Source organism: Schistocerca nitens, chromosome 12, assembly GCF_023898315.1.
Source record: "Schistocerca nitens isolate TAMUIC-IGC-003100 chromosome 12, iqSchNite1.1, whole genome shotgun sequence".
In the NCBI taxonomy this organism is placed as follows: domain Eukaryota; kingdom Metazoa; phylum Arthropoda; class Insecta; order Orthoptera; family Acrididae; genus Schistocerca; species Schistocerca nitens.
In genome coordinates, this window is record NC_064625.1 from 195,214,622 (window position 1) to 195,240,022 (window position 25,401).

Consider the following 25,401-nt stretch of genomic DNA (forward strand, 5'->3'; position numbering starts at 1 on the left):
ATTCAGAAATAATTTCACTAGAAGTTCTTGCATAACATAACAATTTCTCCTATAAATGTCCAAGAATTTCTTTAGAAAATTAAATTTATACTACACTCCTGGAAATTGAAATAAGAACACCGTGAATTCATTGTCCCAGGAAGGGGAAACTTTATTGACACATTCCTGGGGTCAGATACATCACATAATCACACTGACAGAACCACAGGCACATAGACACAGGCAACAGAGCATGCACAATGTCGACACTAGTACAGTGTATATCCACCTTTCGCAGCAATGCAGGCTGCTATTCTCCCATGGAGACGATCGTAGAGATGCTGGATGTAGTCCTGTGGAACGGCTTGCCATGCCATTTCCACCTGGCGCCTCAGTTGGACCAGCGTTCGTGCTGGACGTGCAGACCGCGTGAGACGACGCTTCATCCAGTCCCAAACATGCTCAATGGGGGACAGATCCGGAGATCTTGCTGGCCAGCGTAGTTGACTTACACCTTCTAGAGCACGTTGGGTGGCACGGGATACATGCGGACGTGCATTGTCCTGTTGGAACAGCAAGTTCCCTTGCCGGTCTAGGAATGGTAGAACGATGGGTTCGATGACGGTTTGGATGTACCGTGCACTATTCAGTGTCCCCTCGACGATCACCAGTGGTGTACGGCCAGTGTAGGAGATCGCTCCCCACACCATGATGCCGGGTGTTGGCCCTGTGTGCCTCGGTCGTATGCAGTCCTGATTGTGGCGCTCACCTGCACGGCGCCAAACACGCATACGACCATCATTGGCACCAAGGCAGAAGCGACTTTCATCGCTGAAGACGACACGTCTCCATTCGTCCCTCCATTCACGCCTGTCGCGACACCACTGGAGGCGGGCTGCACGATGTTGGGGCGTGAGCGGAAGACGGCCTAACGGTGTGCGGGACCGTAGCCCAGCTTCATGGAGACGGTTGCGAATGGTCCTCGCCGATACCCCAGGAGCAACAGTGTCCCTAATTTGCTGGGAAGTGGCGGTGCGGTCCCCTACGGCACTGCGTAGGATCCTACGGTCTTGGCGTGCATCCGTGTGTCGCTGCGGTCCGGTCCCAGGTCGACGGGCACGTGCACCTTCCGCCGACCACTGGCGACAACATCGATGTACTGTGGAGACCTCACGCCCCACGTGTTGAGCAATTCGGCGGTACGTCCACCCGGCCTCCCGCATGCCCACTATACGCCCTCGCTCAAAGTCCGTCAACTGCACATACGGTTCACGTCCACGCTGTCGCGGCATGCTACCAGTGTTAAAGACTGCGATGGAGCTCCGTATGCCACGGCAAACTGGCTGACACTGACGGCGGCGGTGCACAAATGCTGCGCAGCTAGCGCCATTCGACGGCCAACACCGCAGGTCCTGGTGTGTCCGCTGTGCCGTGCGTGTGATCATTGCTTGTACAGCCCTCTCGCAGTGTCCGGAGCAAGTATGGTGGGTCTGACACACCGGTGTCAATGTGTTCTTTTTTCCATTTCCAGGAGTGTATTATAACTGAATTTAAGTATTCTCTTTTTCCGAGGTACATAGAAACAGAAACTGCAAAAGTGAATTAATGTATGCAGCCTTCCTCGTCTTGTTATTCTGATTCTTGTGTAAACTTTCTCTTGCACACAAAAACTTGTTCACTTTTTATACATTAAAATATTTCATTTTGTTACTGTCCATTTTCCATTAAATTCAGTTGTCATTGTTGTGTCGATAAAACTTTTAAAATCATATGCGGCTCCAATCTTGTTTGAAAAGAAAAATGAATAAAATAAAATAAGACTTCATGTTGAGTATAATTAAGTGTCTTGTATAACAGAGATTTTCAGCATGGGTCAAAGCATGTTTTGGAAGATACTAAACTTTACCATCTATAAAAAAGTCTTTAACTCAAACACCTAAAGAACAAAAGAAGTCCTTGAATGAAAATAAAAGAACAAATGGAGGTGGTAGGAAGCAATATGTCATGGACACAAATAAAGGAGTCAACAAGGCATAAATATTAATGCAGATTTTTTCCCAAAATACTTAGGAGACAATGGTATGACTTGTGAACAGAGAATTAGAAAAACAAAACTCTATATTCCATCAAAGAGGAAAATGCATAATTTGGAGTGACAAAGCCCCTTTGAAGAGCAAGTTGGACAACGAACTAAGCTTGCCTGTTAAAAAATGTATAAGCATTTCTTCAGGCAACTGATGGTTTGGAATCTATTGTCTATTCTAATTAAATCCCAGAAACTAGGCTGCACATACTGGTGTCCTTCATGTAACAACAAAGTAAACTCACTTACAAATGGATATTAACTCCAGTGTTGCTTAACAATTTTCTGTGAAATCCTTGAAAATGCAAGGTCAGATAGGCATTTCATTTGACATTATACGCTAAGTAAAAACCACAATGAGTTCAAAGACTGAGCAGCAGGGCAACCAATATATTCCTTTGCTGTTGAAGTATGATTTGTGCAAAGAGACTGGAGCGATCTTTATGTACCTGAGGCATTTCGCTACATAAATCATAAGATTCCCTAAAAAAAGGCTTATTTAAAATAAAGTGAACAGCAGAGCATAAGAATCAAAAACGGGTTGACTATCCAGTCCATGAAATGCTGTATTATAGGCCCTTTGCTATTTTTTACACGCAGTTTATGACAGAAATGGTTTTTCGTTACTGGTTACAGTCATATAATTAAAGATTCAGTGGTCAAGTTTTATTTGATATGACACCTATAGCAGCCACAAACTCAAACCTAACCATTATGAGAGGATGATAGTCCCTACAAAGGTTTTAAAAGTAACTGGAGTCACAAACAAAAGTGAATGAGTTTATACTTATATTTCTGAACTGGATGCAACGAATCTTCTGAGAATTAACAAGTGTTCAATTAATTTCTTAAGATCATTGTTCAGGTAAACTTTAAATGATTTGGAGCTAGCTTTAAATGAATTGGAGTACTTATTTAAATGGTTGTTAAGTAGGCATGTTAAATACTACACAAAAATTACACCATCTGCAAAACACACACTTTCAAGCACAAATCAGAAAACTGAAATCCGGTTACAGGTTGAACAAAGTCTCAACATAACATTTTCAACAGCCAGAGTGACTGTGCTTGCACCTTTCTTCAAAACCCATCTTTGTGCTTATCTCTAACTGTAATACCAAGAAACAACACAATATACTTGAAATTCCCTCATATCAGCATCACATTACACCGTTTTCATTCAGCTGTGCTCAACAATCATGTTATACACAGTCTAAAGTTGCAGGGGTGTGTTTCTAATGGAAAATCATTGGATCACCCTTCAGTGTCTAGCCAAGTGCTTTGGTGTATGCAGAAAATTAGTTCATGTAACTCCTTGATATTAATATGGGAACATCATTGTCAATATGTTCTGCTTCACTTCAGTCATGATGTTCACGAATGCCCAATCATAATCGTACAAAACTGACCACCTCTGATGGAATGAATGATTACACTTCTTTCTCCAGCACATCTACTAAGCTTATGAACTGTTGTTGTTGTTGTGGTCTTCAGTCCTGAGACTGGTTTGATGCAGCTCTCCATGCTACTCTATCCTGTGCAAGCTTCTTCATCTCCCAGTACCTACTGCAACCTACATACTTCTGAATCTGCTTAGTGTATTGATCTCTTGGTCTCCCTCTACGATTTTTACCCTCCACGCTGCCCTCCAATGCTAAATTTGTGATCCCTTGATGCCTCAAAACATGTTCTACCAACCGATCCCTTCTTCTAGTCAAGTTGTGCCACAAACTTCTCTTCTCCCCAATCCTATTCAATACCTCCTCATTAGTTACGTGATCTACCCACCTTATCTTCAGCATTCTTCTGTAGCACCACATTTCGAAAGCTTCTATTCTCTTATTGTCCAAACTGGTTATCGTCCATGTTTCACTTCCATACATGGCTACACTCCATACAAATACTTTCAGAAACGACTTCCTGACACTTAAATCTATACTCGATGTTAACAAATTTCTCTTCTTCAGAAACGATTTCCTTGCCAGTGACAGTCTACATTTTATATCCTCTCTACTTCGACCATCATCAGTTATTTTACTCCCTAGATAGCAAAACTCCTTTACTACTTTAAGTGTCTCATTTCCTAATCTAATCCCCTCAGCATCACCCGATTTAATTTGCCTACATTCCATTATCCTCGTTTTGCTTTTGTTGATGTACATCTTATATCCTCCTTTCAAGACACTGTCCATTCCGTTCAACTGCTCTTCCAAGTCCTTTGCTGTCTGTGACAGAATTACAATGTCATCGGCGAACCTCAAAGTTTTTACTTCTTCTCCATGTATTTTAATACGTACTCCGAATTTTCTTTTGTTTCCTTTACTGCTTGCTCAATATACAGATTGAATAACATCGGGGAGAGGCTACAACCCTGTCTCACTCCTTTCCCAACCACTGCTTCCCTTTCATGCCCCTCGACTCTTATAACTGCCATCTGGTTTCTGTACAAATTGTAAATAGCCTTTCGCTCCCTGTATTTTACCCCTGCCACCTTCAGAATTTGAAAGAGACTATTCCAGTTAACGTTGTCAAAAGCTTTCTCTAAGTCTACAAATGCTAGAAACGTAGGTTTGCCTTTTCTTAATCTTTCTTCTAAGATAAGTCGTAAGGTTAGTATTGCCTCACGTGTTCCAACATTTCTACGGAATCCAAACTGATCTTCCCCGAGGTCCGCTTCTACCAGTTTTTCCATTCGTCTGTAAAGAATTCGCGTTAGTATTTTGCAGCTGTGACTTATTAAACTGATAGTTCGGTAATTTTCACATCTGTCAACACCTGCTATCTTTGGTATTGGAATTATTATATTCTTCTTGAAGTCTGTGGGTATTTCGCCTGTCTCATACATCTTGCTCACCAGATGGTAGAGTTTTGTCACGACAGGCTCTCCCAAGGCCATCAGTAGTTCTAATGGAATGTTGTCTACTCCCGGGGCCCTGTTTCGACTCAGGTCTTTCAGTGCTCTGTCAAACTCTTCACGCAGTATCTTATCTCCCATTTCATCTTCATCTACATCCTCTTCCATTTCCATAATATTGTCCTCAAGTACATCGCCCTTGTATAAACCCTCTATATACTTCTTCCACCTTTCTGCCTTCCCTTCTTTGCTTAGAACTGGGTTGCCATCTGAGCTCTTGATATTCATACATGTGGTTCTCTTTTCTCCAAAGGTCTCTTTAATTTTCCTGTAGGCAGTATCTATCTTACCCCTAGTGAGACAAGCCTCTACATCCTTACATTTGTCCTCTAGCCATCCCTGCTTAGCCATTTTGCACTTCCTGTCGATCTCATTTTTGAGACGTTTGTATTCCTTTTTGCCTGCTTCATTTACTGCATTTTTATATTTTCTCCTTTCATCAATTAAATTCAATATTTCTTCTGTTACCCAAGGATTTCTATTAGCCCTCGTCTTTTTACCTACTTGATCCTCTGCTGCCTTCACTACTTCATCCCTCAGAGCTACCCATTCTTCTTCTACTGTATTTCTTTCCCCCATTCCTGTCAATTGTTCCCTTATGCTCTCCCTGAAACTCTCTACAACCTCTGGCTCTTTCAGTTTATCCAGGTCCCATCTTAAATTCCCACCTTTTTGCAGTTTCTTCAAATTCAATCTGCAGTTCATAACCAATAGATTGTGGTCAGAATCCACATTGCCCCTGGAAATGTCTTACAATTTAAAACCTTGTTCCTAAATCTCTGTCTTACCATTATATAATCTATCTGATATCTATTAGTATCTCCAGGATTCTTCCAGGTATACAACCTTCTTTTATGATTCTTGAACCAAGTGTTAGCTATGATTAAGTTATGCTCTGTGCAAAATTCTACAAGGCGGCTTCCTCTTTCATTTCTTCCCCCCAATCCATATTCACCTACTATGTTTCCTTCTCTCCCTTTTCCTACTGACGAATTCCAGTCACCCATGACTATTAAATTTTCGTCTCCCTTCACTACCTGAATAATTTCTTTTATCTCGTCATACATTTCATCAATTTCTTCATCATCTGCAGAGCTAGTTGGCATATAAACTTGTACTACTGTAGTAGGCATGGGCTTTGTGTCTATCTTGGCCACAATAATGCGTTCACTATGCTGTTTGTAGTAGCTAACCCGCACTCCTATTCTTTTATTCATTATTAAATCTACTCCTGCATTACCCCTATTTGATTTTGTATTTATAACCCTGTAATCACCTGACCAAAAGTCTTGTTCCTCCTGCCACCGAACTTCTCTAATTCCCACTATATCTAACTTTAACCTATCCATTTCCCTTTTTAAATTTTCTAACCTACCTGCCCGATTACGGGATCTGACATTCCACGCTCCGATCCGTAGAATGCCAGTTTTCTTTCTCCTGATAACGACGTCCTCTTGAGTAGTCCCCGCCCGGAGATCCGAATGGGGGACTATTTTACCTCCGGAATATTTTACCCAAGAGGACGCCATCATCATTTAATCATACAGTAAAGCTGCATGCCCTCGGGAAAAATTACGGCTGTAGTTTCCCCTTGCTTTCAGCCGTTCGCAGTACCAGCACAGCAAGGCCGTTTTGGTTAATGTTACAAGGCCCGATCAGTCAATCATGCAGACTGTTGCCCCTGCAACTACTGAAAAGGCTGCTGCCCCTCTTCAGGAACCCCATGTTTGTCTGGCCTCTCAACAGATACCCCTCCGTTGTGGTTGCACCTACGGTACGGCCATCTGTATCGCTGAGGCACGCAAGCCTCCCCACCAACGGCAAGGTCCATGGTTCATGGGGGAAAGCTTATGAACTATGGTTTATTAAATTCATAATGTACACATTTTAAATAGGAAGAATAATTCAGCAGTCAGCTTCCAATGTGTTTCTCTAAATTTTCTCGACAGTATTCTTTGAAAAGAACGTCGCCTTTCCTCAGGGATTCTCATTTGAGTTACCGAAGCATCTCTGTAACACTTACATGTTGTTCGAACCTACCAGTAAAAAATCTAGCATCCTGAATTGCTTCAATGTCCTCCTTCAATCTGACCTGTCACGGATCCCAAACACTCAACCAGTATTCAAGAATAAATTGCACCAGTGTCTTATTGCAGTCTCCTTTACAGATGAACCACACTTTCCTAAAATTTTCCCAATGAACTGAAGTTGACCATTCACCTTTCCTACCACCATCATCACACATTCATTCCATTTCAGCCTGCTTTGCAATGTTACCCTGAGATGTTAAAATGACATGACTGTGTCAAGTAGCAAACTACTAATGGTGTATACAAACATTACAGGTTTGTTTTCCCTACTCATCTGCATGAACTTACATTTCCATACATTTAGAGCTAGCTGCCATTCATCACACCACAATTTGAAGTGTCTCCTGTATCTGAATCAAATTATTTAGATTATGTACATTATGAGATAAATAAACCACAATTCAACAAAAAAAACTAGCAATTTTGTCTAAGCCATCTTGTATCTTTGTACAGTCACTAAACTTTGACACCTTACCGTATACCACAGCATCATCAGCAAACAACAGCAAGTTGCTGCCCACCCTGTCCACAAAAACATTTATGTATATAGAGAAGAAAAGTGGTCCTATCACACTTCCCTGGGGCACTCCGATGAACACTCGTCATCGAGGACAACATACCGAGTTCTATTACTTAAGAAGTCATCGAGCCATTCACATATCTGTGAACTATTCCCTACGCTCTCACCTTCGTAAACAGCCTGCAATGGAGCACCGTGTCAAATGCTTTCCAGAAATCTAGAAATATGGAATCTACCTGATGCTCTTCATCCATAGTTAAAAAAAATTGTTCAAATGGCTCTGAGCACTATGGGACTCAACTGCTGAGGTTATCAGTCCCCTAGAACTTAGAACTAGTTAAACCTAACTAACCTAAGGACATCACAAACATCCATGCCCGAGGCAGGATTCGAACCTGCGACCGTAGCGGTCTTGCGGTTCCAGACTGCAGCGCCTTTAAGCGCACGGCCACTTCGGCCGGCCTCATCCATAGTTCACACTATATATCATGTGAGAAAAGTTCAAGCTGAGTTTCACAAGAGCAATGCTTTCTAAAACCGTGCTGATTCGTAGACATAAGCTTCTCAGTTAAAAAAAAAAAAAAAGTTTATTATATACGAACTGAGAATATGTTCAAGGATTCTGCAGCAAACCAAGGTTTGGGATATTGATCTGCAATTCTGTGGGTCAGGTATTACTCTCACCTCGGACAACACAGCCTTCGCTTAACGACTGACGGCAGTGGCGTTTATGTAGAGGTGTCAGTGCTAAGAGACAAGTAACACTGCACGAAATAACCACAAGAAATCAATGTGGGATGTTTGACGAACATATCCATTAGTATAGTGTGGCAAAATCTGGTGTTAATGGGCTATGGCAGCAGACGATTTACACGAGTGCCTCTGCTAACAGCACAACATCACCTGCAGTGCCTCCAGCAGGTTAGCACTGAGGTTAGCACACTGGACTTGCATTTGGAAGGACGACGGTTCAAAAATGTGTCCTGATTAAGGTTTCCAGTGATTTCCCTGAATTCCTTAAGGCAAATGCCGGGATGGTTCCTTCGAAAGAGCGTGGCTGCTTTCCTTCTCCATCCTTCTCTAAACCAAGCTAGTGATCCATCTCTAAAGACCTTGTTGTCAACAGGATGTTAAACACTAATATCCCCCTCCTCCTCTAGTGCCTCTCTTGGGCTCGTGACCGTATAGGTTTGACCCTCGATGACTGAAAGACTGTGGTCTGGTCAGATGAGTCCCAATTTCAGTTGGTAAGAGCCAATGGTAGGGTTCAAGTGTTGTGCAGACCAACAAGGCTATGTGCAAACTGGTGGTGGTTCCATAGTGGTGTGGGCCATGTTTACGTGGAATGGACCCCAGTCCAATTGAACCGATCACTGAATGGAAATAGTTGTGTTCAGATGCTTGGAGATCATTTGCAGCCATTTACGGACTTCATGCTCCCAGACGACGATGTCATGTCACAAGGTCACAGCTGCTCACAATTGGTTTGAAGATCATTCTGGACAATTCAAGTGATAGGCCACCCAGATCACCCGACATGAATCCCATTGAACATTTATGGCACATGATCAAGAGGTCAGTCCATGAATAACATCCCGCACCTCCAACACTTCCGCAATTATGGACGACTTTACAGGCAGCAAGGCTCAATATTTCTGCAGGGGCTTCCAGTCATGTGAAGTTGCTGCACTATGCCATGCAAAAGGAGGTCCAACAAGATATTAGGGGGTATCCCATTGCTTTTGTCACCTCAGTGTCAATGAATGCAGGAAGAAATGAATATTTCATTATTTCAGACAGAAGAGGCATATTTATTGAACATTTGAAGCTGTGTTGAATTTGTCAAAACATGTAATTATTCACGCAGTTAGTTCATATCTTGTGTAGATGCTAAACAACACGAGAATTAACAGTAGCACACGCAGAGAAAAGCAAAGTACACACGTGAAACTTTGCAAATAAGTACAGCAAGATCCAATATACAAATGATCCAAGTTTTGTGCAAATCGCTTGCCCGCAGACCATGAAATGGAGCTGCAGTTTAGCAGGGGTCGTATTTAAATGGCTCATAGTAAACAGATCATACACATGATGATCCCATCCCAACACGAGTCGGTGCAGAATGCCACATAGATGTACTAGATGACATTTCTCACAGTTAAACCAGTCTGAGAGGGGCCTAATCATCGGTATGAAACCTGCCGTTGGTCGACACTCTTTGTGGCTCACCAGGTCAGTCATTTGGAGCGTTCCATCAGACGATGTTGGAATGATCTGGAAGATAATGAGGCGAGAAGACTTTAAGTATAATGTGGCAAGCGATTGGACATCCTACAGTAAATAGCTACACAATACAAGCGACATATGGGTGCCAGTTGTTCCACAAATTATTTCCAGATGTACTGAGGATGCGAATTTGCAATCCAAGTGCCCCTGTTGTGTACTGACGTTAACATCAAGCCATAGGCGACTCCGCCTACAGTGGTACCAAGCGAGACTGCCACAGACTGGCAAAACATGGAGTTTAGTGATGAATCCTGATTTGTTTTGGGTACAGGTGATAACCACATGTGGGTGTGGAGGCAGCCTAGTGAACTGTACAATTGTACCCACACTCTCATGTGCCACACCGCCCACACAACCAACTTAATGGTCTAGGGGCCATAGCTGTGATAGCTGGTCCCCTCTAATTGTGGTATGGAGAACCTTACAGGAATCGCATTATGCTGATAAAACTCTTCAACACCATGTAGGATCTTTCTTACATGGTCTACCAGGGGCACTTTTCCAGCAAGATAATACTCATCCACATACAGCTCGAGTTGCTCACGACTTCCCATGTCTGCCCCCCAGACTTCTACCCTATACAGCATATGTGGGACCAGCTGAAATAGCAGATGCCCAGTGTCACTGTGTGCATAATTTGGAGGCAGCTGTTCAAGATTTGTGGGTCAGTCTGCCTCAGGACACCATTAGATGACTAATCAACTTGACGCCGGACTGTGTTGCAGCATGTATTGCAGAAAAAGGTGGTCTAATGCGTTAGTGATGTTGCACTATATTTGTCAACTTGTGCACACTATGTTTGTTTACAGGCTTTGGTTTCGGGATCAAGTGAATTCAGTAAGTTAGTTGTGTTACATAAATTTTGTTGAGATGTAAAGTGTACAGTATCATTTGGCGATTCACTTTTAGTCACTGGATAGCAAAACGTCTGACAATATAAAAGTGCTTGGATACTATTTAGGGTGACTCTTTTCAATCAAATTTAGCGTGGTCAAACATCCATTTACGATGGGGGTTACTCAGGGTACATACAATGATACTGTTAATCGCAGCAATAATCTGAAATTTTGAAACTACATCTACATGATTAATCTGCAGTTCACCCTTAAGTGTTTGCCAGATGGTTCATACAACCAGTTTCAGACTATTTCTCAACTGTTCCACTCTCGAATAGCCCATGGGAAAGCATTTGGAGCAGAAAGTTGGTGATTGTAAGTTCAGGAAACGTTCTTGTTGCAGTAAAAAAGCCTTTGGTTGAGTGACTTCTATCCCAAATCGTTTATCATATAACTGACACTCTCTCCTATATTGCATGATAATACAAAACAAACTGCCCTTCTCTGAACTTTTTTAATGCCCCCCTCCCATCAACCCCATCCACTAAGGATCCTATACTGCACAGGAATACTCCAGAAGAGGGTGGACAAGTGAACTGTAGGTAGTATCTTAAGAACATTTGTTGCATCTTCAAAGTGGTTTGCTAATAAAATGCACTTTTTGGTTCACCTTTGCCACAAAGTTTTCTATGTGATGGTTGCAATGTACGTTGTTTTTAAATGTAATCCCTTGGTACTTAGTTGAATCAACACCCTTTATGTTTGTGAGATGTATCACATAACCAAAATTTAACACAATTTTTTTAGTACTCATTTGAATGATCTAATACCTTTCATTGTTTGAGGTCAACTGCCCGCTTTTGAACCATATAGATACCTTACTTAAATAATTCTGTGATTTATTTTGATCTTCTGATGACTTTACCAGACAGTAAATGATGACATTATGTTCTAAAAATCTATGATGGTTGTGTTGCTTGAGGCTTTTCCGACGGACGTGTTGTATATATGGTTCTCGGGCGAGACATCGGATGTCATAGTGAAAACTCCACAATATTTCATCAGCGCAACTGGCCGAATTCTTCAGGTGCGACGAACACACTGCTAAGGCAGGACCAGAGCCCCCTATTTATGCCAGTCTTAGGCAGGAAGTGCGCATGCGTGGAGGTGACAATCTCCGATGTGGTTGCTAAGAGACTACGTACACAGGCGCCCGTATCTCCCAGGCTATACGGATTGCCCAAAATTCACAAGGATATTGTGCAACTGCGGCCTATTGTGAGTAATATTGGGGCACCAACGTATAATCTCACGAAACATCTGGCGGCGCACCTGAGCCCTTTAGTAGGAAAGTGTGAGCATCATATCCGTAACTCACAAGACTTGATTCGTCGGCTCAAGAACTTACGACTCGCACCATCAGATATACTCGTAAGTTTTGACGTAGTCTCACTTTTTACTCGAGTACCATTGCAGGAATCGTTGTTGCTCATTAGCGAAAAGCTGGATGGGGAACTTTTAGAATTATTCCAACATGTGCTCACCTCGACGTACTTTTTATTTAATGGAAAATACTTTGAACAGACTGACGGCGTCGCAATGGGTAGTCCCTTGTCACCCATTGTGGCTAATCTTTTCGTGGAAGACTTCGAGGAGAGAGCACTCCAGACATCGGATTTGAAACCTACGTGTTTTTGGCGATATGTGGATGACACCTTTGTTATCTGGCCTCACGGCATTGCATCGCTGAATGTTTTTCTTGAGCATCTCAACTCGCTTCATCCCAACATCAAGTTCACTATGGAGATGGAGAAAAACGGCGAACTTCCATTCCTGGACGTGTTGGCACGAAGAAATGAAGATGGCACATTAGGTCACGCAGTGTACCGTAAACCAACGCACACGGACTAATACTTACAAACCACCAGCTGTCACCATTCTTCGCAACGGAGTGGCGTATTGAGGACGTTGGTTCACAGAGTTCGAGCCATATCAGACTCAGACAGCTTATCCAATGAGCTACTCCATCTGCATACCACTTTCCAACAAAATGGATACTCCGAACGCAAGATTCGCCATGCCTTACAACCAAAGCGGGTTACCCAAAATGAGGAAGTGGAAGAAGGCGAAGAACATAGGGGAATGGTCATCTTGCCATACATCCGTGGTGTGTCTTCAAAAATAGGAAGATTATTGAAGAGGCATAAAGTTAAATGTGTCTTTCGTCCACCGGCAAAACTCAGAGCTCTCTTGGGCTCATCTAAGGACAGCCTTGGCCTAAGAAGACCCGGTGTTTACGAGATTCCTTGTAGCTGCGGCATGTCGCACATCGGACAAACTTGTCGCACTGTAGTAGAGAGATGTACTGAACACCGACGCTACACTCGTCTGGAGCAACCAGAAAAGTCTGCAGTGGCCGAGCATTGTCTCAGTACAGGCCATTCTATGAATTATCAACATACCAAAATTCTCACATCTACGAGTTCGTACTGGGACAGTGTTATTAAGGAAGCAGTGGAAATACGCAGCTCGACGAATCTTGTAAACAAAGACACGGGCTTTCAGCTTAGTACAGCTTGGGATCCAGCACTGGCCATATTGAAGTCGCTTCGAGCAGAGAGGAGTACTATTGGTCATACGACGGATGACGATTCACCAGCAACATAAATATTCTGTTGACAACGGGAGGATAATCAAGGTGCCTATGTGGATGCGCATTTTTGCTTGCGGCTTCCGACAGAGGTCGCTGGGGCAGCCGATGGCAGCGCAGAGCAGCGGCGGCCTCCGCGCGTGCGCTGAAGTCTTTGGTTCATCATCCTGTAGGTGGCGTTGCTGTCCTTCCAGCTATCGGTTGATATCATCGCTATTGGCCATCGAATTTGGTGCCTCCACGCATGCGCACTTCCTGCCTAAGACTGGCATAAATAGGGGGCTCTGGTCCTGCCTTAGCAGTGTGTTCGTCACACCTGAAGATGTCGGCCAGTTGCGCTGATGAAATATTGTGGAGTTTGCACTATGACATCCGACGTCTCGCCTAAGAACCATATATACATCTATGATGGTTGCCCATATTGTCCCCTAAACAGTTAATGCAGATTAAGAACAGCAGATAGAACTTCGGCTTTGCTACGGGACTTCCCATCAATTACCACAAGCTGTGTCCTTTCTGACAGCAAACCATATGTCCAGTTCCATTGATGAGATTGTACTCCCTAGGCACACAGTTTGATTTGAATCCGCATGTGAGAAATGGTGCCAAAAGCTTTTGGGAAATCTAGAAATATGAGATCAACTTGAGATCCTCTGTCAATAGCACTCTCTACTTTATTTGAATCAAGAGAAAATAGTGTTTCATAAGAATGATATTTTCTGAATACATTATGGTAATGTGTCAATAGATTGTTTTCTTTCAGGTATTTCATGATGTTGGAACACAGTATATGTTCCAAAATCCTGCTCCAAATTGACATCAATGATATGGCTCTACAATTCACCACATCATTTCTATTTCCTGTCTTGTGTATTGGTGTGATCTGTGCAACCTTCCAGTCTTCAGGTATAGAACTTTCATCGAGTGAGAAGTTGTATATGATTTCTAAAAATTTTTCACAAAACCTAATTGGTGTGCAGTATGGAGCAGAAGACTTGCATTTATAGAGTGACTTAAATTGCTTCACTACATGAAAGATATCTACTTCCAAATTACTCATGTTGGCAACTGCACTTGCTTCAAATTCTGGAATATCTTCTCCATCTTGTTTGGTGAAAGAATTTTGGTACCTTTGCTTTAGTGGCACTACCATTGGTAACACTATTAATGCTATCACACAGTGATGGAATTAATATGTCTTGCCGCTAGTATGCTTTGGATGTGACAAGAATGTCTTTGCATTTTCTGCCAGATTTTTAGACAGTTTCATTACAGCAACTATGAGAAGCATCTCGCATTGAAGTCTGCACCTGTAAATCATCTCCAATCTTGGAGAACCTGCATTCTCTTAAGTCTTGCATCCTTCTCTCATTGCTCCTGCAACAATATCTTGACCTGATTTGTGTACCAGTGTTGTTGTCTCATTTATTAATTTACTTACTATAAAACTCTAAATTGCCATCAACACTATTTCTCTGAATTTGAGCCACATTTGGATAACACTTACATAGTTAGTATAGAAGTGGTCGAGATTGTCTCTTAGGAAGGGATCAAGCTAAGTTTTACCTGTTTTCTTAAACAGATATATTCTGCGTTTATTTTGTGGTGGATTTGGATATTGTGGTATTCAGTCTCATTGCAACAACCTTGTTGTTGTGTGTTGTTGTTGTTGTTGTTGTTGTTGTCGTGGTGGTGGTCTTAACTCCGAAGACAGGTCTGATACAGCTCTCCTTGCTACTCTATCCTGTACAAGCCTCTTCATCTCTGAGTAACTGTTGCAACCCTTTTGAATCTGCTTACTGTATTTTTTTCTTAGTTTCTCTCTATGATTTTAACCCTCACCCCCTGACACACACACACACACACACACACACACACACACACACACACACACACACACACACACACACACACACACTTTCCCTCCAGTACTAAATTGGTGATCCCTTGATGTCTCAGAATGTGTCCTACCAACCAATCCCTTCTTTTGATCAGGTTGTGCCCGAAATTTCTGCTCTCCCCAACCTTATTCAGTACCTTCTCATTAGTTACATGATCTACTCATCTAATATTCAGCATTCTTCTGTAGAATCACATTTCTAAAACTTCTATTCTCTTCTTCTGTAAACTGGTTATTGTCAATATTCCACTTCCATACACGGCTACATTCCATACAAACATTCACAGAAAAGGCTTCCTGGCACTTAAATCTGTATTTGATGAAGCAAGCCTTGTAGTTACTAATTTCTGTATTTGTCATGTCACTCTCTATTTGCTCAAGATTGTTTGTCATTATTGTTTTATTCTTCAGAGAAAGCATTTAGTGCAATTGTGAATGACGTTTCATGCCTATCACCAATTTTAAACAAATGTTTTCAATCAATGTATTGAAGGCAAATTGAAGTCATCACCATTTGTAAGTGTAGTTTACAATGGTAACACTGATGTTTGTGGGTCAAAGACCCTCTAATCTTTTTTTTTAAGTGGTCCAGTGCACAAGGGTAAGTAATTTCAAAAGTTCTGCGCACTTTAAGGAGCCATTGAAGAAAATAATTTATCTTCTAAAATAACTTTACAGGTCTCCAATATAGTCTCCATTCATACTTCTGAAAGCTTCCCAATGTATTTATAAATATCATACCATTTCAGTGGTTTTAAGTGAACAAGTGCATTAAGACGTCAGCACAACATAAATGTCTGTTTTACATTTGTAGTATTTTATGTTTGATATGCTGATGCTCCTTGCAACCTTTTACCGTAAAACAATGCAACATTAGTATGTTACTTGCAAGTTTGCTAAGATCATGAACTCCTGTTAATGTGTTACAAGATCAGATGAAGATGGCACAGACTTGTCGATATCAGTAATCAATAAAAAGATTTACAAGCGATCTTGAAGTACCTGATATTTCAGAATAATGTAAAATTCAGATCACCCCCAGTGGTTGACACAATGACAGACATATATACTATGTTACATTTTTTTAATCGAAAAACTTTTTTGTTTTAGCAGTGTACTCATTCTTCCCTACTATCACCACCAAGTCCCCCTTATCTAACTTCGTAATGATAGCTTTGTCATAATTAAGTTTGCAGTGAATGTTGTCTACAGTCATTTTTTATTTAACAGAAACAGTCTAATTGGATTCTTGCGTAATGATTTTACTCTCTGCTACAGCAATTTTATACTGTTCAAATTTTGAAACCTTTATAGAGTGTCAACCGCATATTCAATGTTCACAAAAGTGCCCCTAATAGCTCTATTTCGTACTTTTGTGTTCATGTTATACTTGAAACCATTACCTGGCACTACTTTTTCCTGCTCATTAGACAAAATGTTCATCAAATTAACCAGTCTCGGACAGAAATTAAAGATCTGTTCCCTACCTGTATTAGTACTGGGTGGTTTTGATTAAAATGCAGCTATTCACATGAGTCCAGTGTAGGCTGTAATTACCGTTTGACAGGAAAAATTGGTACATATTCTAATGTGTTAGTGTGAAACCAATTTACTCTGGAAAAAAATTAGTTCAACAGGTGCAAACTTGGCACTAGGAATGCTAAAAAGATATACAGAAATGCTTCCATTTGTAATGGATTAGGAATGGGATGTGGGAAGAAAAGTTCAAATAAGTCAGAAAGGCATAATGTTGATTTCATTATTAACCACTGCAAACATAGTTTGTTCAATATGAGCACGAAAGACGTCGACGAGATATTGCACGTGTAAAACAACGTGACCAAAAGTTGCTCACAACAGTTCCAGTGGAATCTAAGCAACATGTTCCTATACTATTGCCTTCAGATCATGTAGAGATCAAATATGTCCCTGGTAAATGCGTTCTTTTACATATCCCCATAGCCAAAAGTCACATACATTCAGACCAGGTGATCTTGCACGCCATGGATTCTGGAAAAGGTCTGGAGATAAAACATTCATGGAAGGTTGTATTAAGAAGAACTTTCATAAGGTGAGCAACATGAGGTGTTGCCCAATCTTTCGTGAAAACATTGGTTTCCATACAGTTGTACTCTTCCAAAGCAAGAATCACATGCTGTACATGGAGGTCTCGATAACGTGCAGATGCCACAGTACAACGGATAGGCACTCTGGGTGTATTGTCTTCAAAGAAGAATGGACCAAGAATAGGCGCTTGTGACTCCACACCAAACAATCACATACAGCATGTGCAATGGCTCTTTGTGCACAATACATGCTTTAACAGTATCCTAAATTCTGCAGTTCTGTGTATTCAGTGCACCCTATAGTGTAAAATGTGCTTTATCACTCCACAGAACATTGCCCAGACACACGTCATCATCTTCAGTCCATGTCAGAAACTGAAGATCAAATTCAGAACATTACTGCAGATCATGAGATTTCAGTTGCTGCACTGTCTGGATTTTGTACCAGTACCAATGTAAAATAGACCGCAAGACTTTCCGCACCATTGACCACGGGTTGGACAATTCTCATGACACTGCACAAGCTCTAGCACTACCCGGGGCACATGCCGCATAGTCAGCTACAGCAACAGCAACGTCGTCATTAACTTCCTCCGAGGTAGGATGCCTTCCTCTTCCAGGTGCCACACCGAGATCACCCACGTTTTAGAACTTCATTATCATCACCGTTAAACCATTTAATGACATCAGGACTCTCCTCAGACCTTTCAGTCAGTGATAATCTCTCACTGTAGAACTGTAATTGCTGCCATTCACACAAAACAGTTTCACTTAGAGTTCACAGTCACTCTTCTCCATAGCCATACATCATGGCTTGTCAAATGAAAGTGTGGATGTCAAACCATCATAAAAAAGTGTACAGTGTCAGATTTGCACCTGGTGACTAAACTTGGAACTAATTTTTTTCCAGCATAACTTGATTCCATATTAACACTTTAACATATCTACCAAGTTTCACTGTCATACAATAATTACACGCCACACTGAACCTCCTTGAGCAGCTGCACTTTAGCTATTCGTCTAACCACCCTGTGCAATAGGACTGACCTAGCGGATCTAGAATTTTCTTGTATGTCTTAACCTTATATGTCTGAACCTTGTTCAATAGCTGTTATGCTGGCAATGTCCCTTACAACACCAAATAACATATCTAACATTAAAGGGGTTAGTACGCCTACCAGTTCAAAATGCAACCTATACAACTCATAGTTAATGGAATGGTAGTCAGTAAAAATATCTGTATAAGTATGATAATCTAAGAATGACAATGAGAAACAAAGATTTGGGATTTTTCAAAAAAAAAACAATCAGCATAAGAATGCCTTTTTTATTTTTCTATTAACCATCTTCTTAAGCTCCCACTCTCTCCACTTGAACAAGAACAAGAATTAGGCACCATTCAACACACTGCCAAGGCAAACAACTATCCCCCATCCCGCCCACATTACTCAGATAAATTTACAAAAAGACTGTAAGAAAATACCAAAGTGTAAAAGAGCCTGAAAGTAACAATAAAATGAAAGATACATATGCAAATACATTTGTTTGGCATAATATGGTACATTTATCACAAAAATAGGATTGGTTTTTAAAAAACAAAACATAAAGGCTTCTTTTTCAACTACAAACAATCTTGGCCATATTTCGGCTAAAGGGGTCGATAAAAGTAATGTGCGCCATGAATCAGGTGTGTACAGAATGGAATGTCTAGACTGTGACGTATGTTACATGGGACAGACACGTAGAAGATTTGAAGTCCGGTTTGGTAAGCACATAGCTTTGGATAGACAGGATGTAATTGAGAGATCGAACTTTGATGAGCACCTGGTTGAGAGTGGATGCACCCTTCCATCTTTGAGGTTGGGTGTCAAGCTATTGCAAAAGGCTGAGAAGGGTAGATTCATGGACCGCTTCGAGATGGAAATATACAGTCATCTGAGGTCATCTGGCGTTCACAGATGTTGGTGAAGAGCAGCTGGTTTTGGGAGATCTTCAGTGGTCTCCAGCTCCACAGCAGGAGACATCACAACCCAGGAGGGAAATAATATGAAATCTTGGCATACCTTTAATATGACGTCACTATGCATGATAGTAAGTGAAAATATAACTTATTACTATCAGTGGATCAATTTGTCTTCCGTTTTGCTGGTACCATCCGGTGCTGCATTGGCAACAGGTGATGTGAAATCGCGTAAGAGGTACACAACCATTTTTAAATAATTTGAATGTTTCCAGAATGAGATTTTCACTGTACAGCAGAGTGTCAGAACAAGGCTCAAACTTGGACCTTTGCCTTTTGCGGGCAAGTGCTCTACCAACTGAGCTACCCAAGCACGACTTCAATTCTGCCAGTGCCTCGTCTCCTACCTTCCAAACTTCACAGAAGCGATGGGTCATGAGTCATGCTTGGGTAGCTCAGTTGGTAGAGCACCTGCCTGCGAAAGGCAAAGGTCCAAGTTTGAGTCTCGGTCCGACACACAGTGTTAATCTACAATGAAGTTTCAATTTGACTGTTGTATCAATGCTATTATTGACTCTACAAAAAATACATGAACATCACAGGTTGCGTGGTGACTACTTTCTTTAATTATGAGTATTCATGTACACATCATTATCAACAACCACCATCACCATCCAAACCTTGATTAACTTGATCTTGATGATGATACTATGATGTTGACAGATCTCCATAAAATCAATCTGTATGAACTTTTTACATTTCTTTTCTATTAATTATTTAGTGGATCACTTAACCACTATGATACGAGTGACTACACTACATTTCAGCTTTTAATGATTTTCAAATTAGTAATTACCTATATTTTACTATTGTAACACAATCTTCCAAAAAAATTATTTTTTGTAAATTGTGGTGTAATAATTATATATAGGGCCATTGCATGAGCCGATTTATGATCATTTGCATAAGATTTGGTGGATTGCTTCACCACTAATATGAGAACAAACACATCATAAGTCAGTATTTTAAAGATGATATGCAACTATACTCGCTGATTTCATTTAATAAAAAAAATGGTTTAAAAGTACAACATCATAAAGAAACAACATTAATCAGTTCGTAATATACAAGGCATTACTTACACTACATGCCACAAACTGAGGCTCCCGTACATGCAAACAGCAACCACAGTTCCCTTCTGGCATACACCCATAATGTCATATAGTGACATGTAAGGCTGTGAGTTTGTTGGATTGCAACTCATTCAAATGGCATGCTGACTATAATGGATCACTGCTATGGGACAATGTGGTGTTTTACTCGTTGTTTTACATAAATCAATTCTGTTTCTGTAACTGCCACATATTTTAGGACTGAAGACAGCTATTTATAGCTGAAATCAGGATATGCAAGGATAATAAAAAATCAATCAAACTGTGACTGACTGCTTTGTCCTATCTTTCCTTACATGTATTTTAAACAATAATTATGATGTTGATCAGGCAAATGAAATGTGACATTCATATTCATTCTTTCTTTTGACAGACTTCTATGTAGAAGTTTCGTGTTGGATGTTAGGACTTGACAGAAGTTTGATGTTTCAAGTTGATGTGGTGAATGTTGATGGATAATTAACAGATTATAAATACTAACAGTCCTCTTATATTATTCAAGAGAAGCTGGAGTAGCACTACTGAATTTCATGACAGCAACGAGTAGACAAAATATGGCATAGTTGCTTACAAGCCCAAGCGACCAGGTGACTAAAAGGTAGCAAAGTGGCAATATTAAAACGTGTCCAAAAAAACAATACTAAAGTTGAGAGACAGGCAGCCTTTTTCTCTTAGGTAGAAGGTAGGAACATGAGGGGGAGGAGTAGGAGAACTCATGGACCTAAGTCAGTTACTACTTAAATTTCTTCCCCCCCCCACACACCCCCACCCCCCTCCCCACCCCCACCCCCGTCTCTTGTGTACTTTTTATACAGGCGTTGTCAGTTTTTGAAGATCCTAGTGAAATGAAAAGGTCATGGCACACTGGACACAGTACATACAGAAAATCCAAATACAGATCTTCAAATTTGTATGTGTCCAGTTGGCACAGTGTGACCGAATCTTATATGGAGCAAGAGCCATCTCTGAAAAAGATGACTTCCAGCAGAACTCAAACACTTAAACACCACATTTTTTTAAAAAAGCTATAGGAACAAGCAAATATGACGTGCTTTGAAGCAGCCAGCACCAATGCAGAATGAGTTGGAGACTCTCAAGGCTGTGGAGCACATTCCAAAGGTGGGTAATGTGGTGGACACAATTGTCCAGATCCTTAGGATGGTACATCATCAAATTAGTGTTCGCACCAACTCCCAGAACTTCAGCTTTTCTAAGATCTATCAAAGATAATCTGGGCTTCAACATCTCAGAAATGTACCCAATCCGCTGCCAATGTGGGTTACTGTACACTGGTGAGGCTGCAAATTAATATTACACAGAACTCCACAGCCCCACCAATTCAGCTGTTGCAGAGCACTTCAAGGACTGGTCATGCTATGGACTTTCATAGAAAACTCTGACAATCCTCTTCTTTCTGCAACACTGTGTTTAAATATGTGGTAACAATCCAACTTCAGCAGAGCCTGACGGACATGACATTGGATTTTGTGGTGTCACCGCCAGACACCACACTTGCTAGGTGGTAGCTTTAAATTGGCCGCAGTCCATTAGTACATGTCGGACCCGCGTGTCGCCACTGTCAGTGATAGCAGACCGAGCGCCACCACACGGCAGGTCTTGAGAGACTTACTAGCACTCGCCCCAGTTGTACGGACGACTTAGCTAGCGATGCAACACTGACGAAGCCTCGCTTATTTGCAGAGAAGATAGAATAGCCTTCAGCTAAGTCAATGGCTACGACCTAGCAAGGCGCCATAGCAATTGATAGTTATCTTATGAAGCATTGTATCATCAAGAACGATGTATACAAATGATGGATTAAAGTTAAGTATTCCAGCAGCAACGTACTTTTCTTTATAGCATTCATTCCGTATCCTGTTTCAGACCTCACGCCAGCATGTGTGAGTTTAACGCGTGCATTTTGGCCTCCTCTCTCAATTAGTGTGCGTAGTGTTGGCAAGTCTGCCAACACTACAAAATTGGCGACGAGGATGGGATTAAAACGGTCTTCTTTCTACTTGCTTAATTTACTTGTCATGGCTTCGCCACAATCTCCAGATGTACTGTCCGAATTTTATCGCTTGCGGAATCAGCAGACGCAGGCCTTATTGGATGCCCTTGGACAGCTCGTCCAGGGTCAACGTGCAATGCAAACCGATGCGGCAGCCGCCGCTTCACCGCTACTGCAGCCACAACATGCTGTTGCACCACCTTTTCGTACATACGATGCGGCAATGGAAACATGGACGGAGTGGTCACGCCAATTTGGATTCCATCTCGCCGCCTACAGAATTCAAGGTAATGAGCGGCAGCCTCACTTATTATCGTGTGTCGGCGTCCAGACGTACCGTGTGATAGTGAAATTGTTTCCCCGACGCGACGTAGCAACTCTGTCCTACGAAGAAATTTTGTCGGCATTGGATGCATATTTCAAAGAAACAGTCAATGTCGTTGCAAAAAGGTATACGTTCTTTCGTACAAAACGTACGGCCAGTCAGACTAATAGGGAGTGGGTTGCAACCTTGCAAGGCCTTACTAGGGATTGTGCTTTTGAGTGTGAATGTGGACTCCCTTATTCAGATACAATGGTACGTGATGCACTAGCACAGAACGTTTCTGATGTTCGTATACGGGAACAGATTTTGAAACTAGTCAATCCCTCCCTTCAACAAGTGATAGACATATTGGATAGGCAAGACACACTTGACTTTGCTCAGGAATCATTTGCAACTTCGCCAGCCGTGTGTCACATTAACCGGTCCGCCGGGCGCGCTGCACGGAACGGTAAACAGCCCTCGCGCCCGTCCGCGCAGCTGCCGCTACGCTCTCAACCAGGTGTGCCGCGCCAGCATGCAAATGCAGTGCTAAAATCATGCCCGCGGTGTGCTACTAGACATTCGCGTGAAAATTGCCCGTCGCGCCAAGCGATTTGCTTTTTCTTTAATAAGAAAGGACATGTTCAAAGTTTTTGCCAGAAAAAGCTCCGAAAGGACACTCACAACAATTCCAGGCCCTTTGCTTCGCGCCGGAATCGAACCAAGAATACTCAGGCTCGTGGACCTTCGTCCATGGACATTCATGTAGTTAATTCCACTCTGCCCAGTGCCACTTTCTTTAACAGTGACTGTGTTCGTCCCACAACTAGTGTGCGTCGACGGCGCCGGAAATCCCGTCAAGTGGCGAGTGCTTATGTACCAGTATCAGTTCAAATTGCACGAGAAAGTCGCTCTTGTCGGCGGCAGGACAATAAACTTTTTGTAGACTTGGACTTTCATGGCCACGTGATACCATTCCAGCTCGATACCGGAGCTGCAGTTTCATTGATCAATCACGACATGTACAAACAACTGGGCAAACCTCCGTTGCGTGCCGCAAATGTTCAGTTCAATAGTTATTCAGGTCAGAATATTCCTGTGATAGGACAGTGCAGCCTTCTTGCAACATACAAGGGACAAACAAAACTTGTGTCATTTTACGTTCTTCATTCTTCTTCTGCAGTGAACTTGTTTGGTTTAGATTTATTTCAGTTGTTTAACTTGTCAATAGTCAATCAGGTCCTCTCAGTGAATCAGACTGTGCCTTCCGCCAGTGTTTCTCGTCTATGTGAAGAATTTGCAGACATTTCTGCACCGGGCCTTGGTTGCGCTAAGAACTATGAAGCACATTTGGAACTGAAAGCCATTGCGCAACCGAAATTTTTCAGAGCGCGCAATGTTCCCCACGCATTGCGTGATGAGGTCGCAAGAACATTAAACGATTTAGAATCACAAGGTGTAATTGAACGTGTGCAGGCTTCTCTCTGGGCCTCATCCTTAGTAATTTTGCCAAAACCTTCCGGAAAATTGAGACTTTGTGTGGACTTCAAGGCAACTGTGAATCCACAACTCGTGATTGCAACTTTTCCCTTACCCCGCCCAGAAGATCTTTTTGATAAACTGTGCCCGGGTAAATATTTTTCGAAGTTGGACCTAGCAGATGCGTACTTGCAAATACCAGTGGACGAAGAATCCCAGCGAGTTTTGGTGGTTAACACGCATCTTGGTTTGTACCGATTCAAAAGACTGCCGCCATTCGGGTTTGCATCTGCCCCTGCATTGTTTCAGAAATATTTACAAACTGTTTGTGCGTCGGTCCCTACTGCAGCAAACTATCTGGACGATATTCTGATCTCCGGAAAGACGGAAGAAGAACATTTAGCCAATCTCAGAACATTATTTCAGGTATTGCGACAAAATGGTCTTCGCTTGCGGATGGACAAATGTGTGTTTTTTGCTCGTGACTTACCATATCTCGGACATGTAATCAATGCCCAAGGCATACACCCCAGTCCAGAGCACCTCCGTGCCATACAAGACTTGCCTTCGCCGCAGAATTTGAAGCAGCTACAGCGTGTGTTGGGGAAAATTAACTATTACACCCGGTATATACCGCATGCCTCTTCCATTTCAGCTCCGCTTCATCGCTTACGTCGTAAAGGTGTTCCGTTCGTCTGGACGACGGAATGCGAACGCGCCTTTCGCCAGTTGGAATCGGCGTTGCTTTCAAATACTTGCCTTACGCCATTCGATCCCCAGAACCCCTTTTGTTGATGGTAGATGCATCGGATTTCGGGATCGGTGCTGTGCTTGCGCACAAAGATGGCTCGCCTTTGCGTCCAAATTGCTCTCAACTGCGCAAAGAAATTATTCACAGATAGAGAAAGAAGCTTTGGCTCTAGTATTTGGTGTTACTAAGTTCCATGATTTCTTGTATGGTCGTCACTTTACCATCATCACAGACCACAAACCTTTGACATCGCTTTTTCATCCGCAAAAGCCTGTACCTCTGCGTACAGCGCAGAAATTCATTCGCTGGTCTATTTTCCTCTCGCAGTACCGCTACGATATCTTGTATCGGTCCACTGCTAAGCATGGAAACGCCGATGCGTTGTCCCGGTTGCCTGTTG

General features: G+C 42.0%; 1 protein-coding gene across 1 annotated transcript in view; it reads right to left on the reverse strand.

Annotated features, from left to right (window-relative positions):
• LOC126215015 (molybdenum cofactor biosynthesis protein 1-like) overlaps positions 1 to 25,401 on the reverse strand; it is a 152,918-nt gene that overhangs the window by 92,458 nt on the left and 35,059 nt on the right.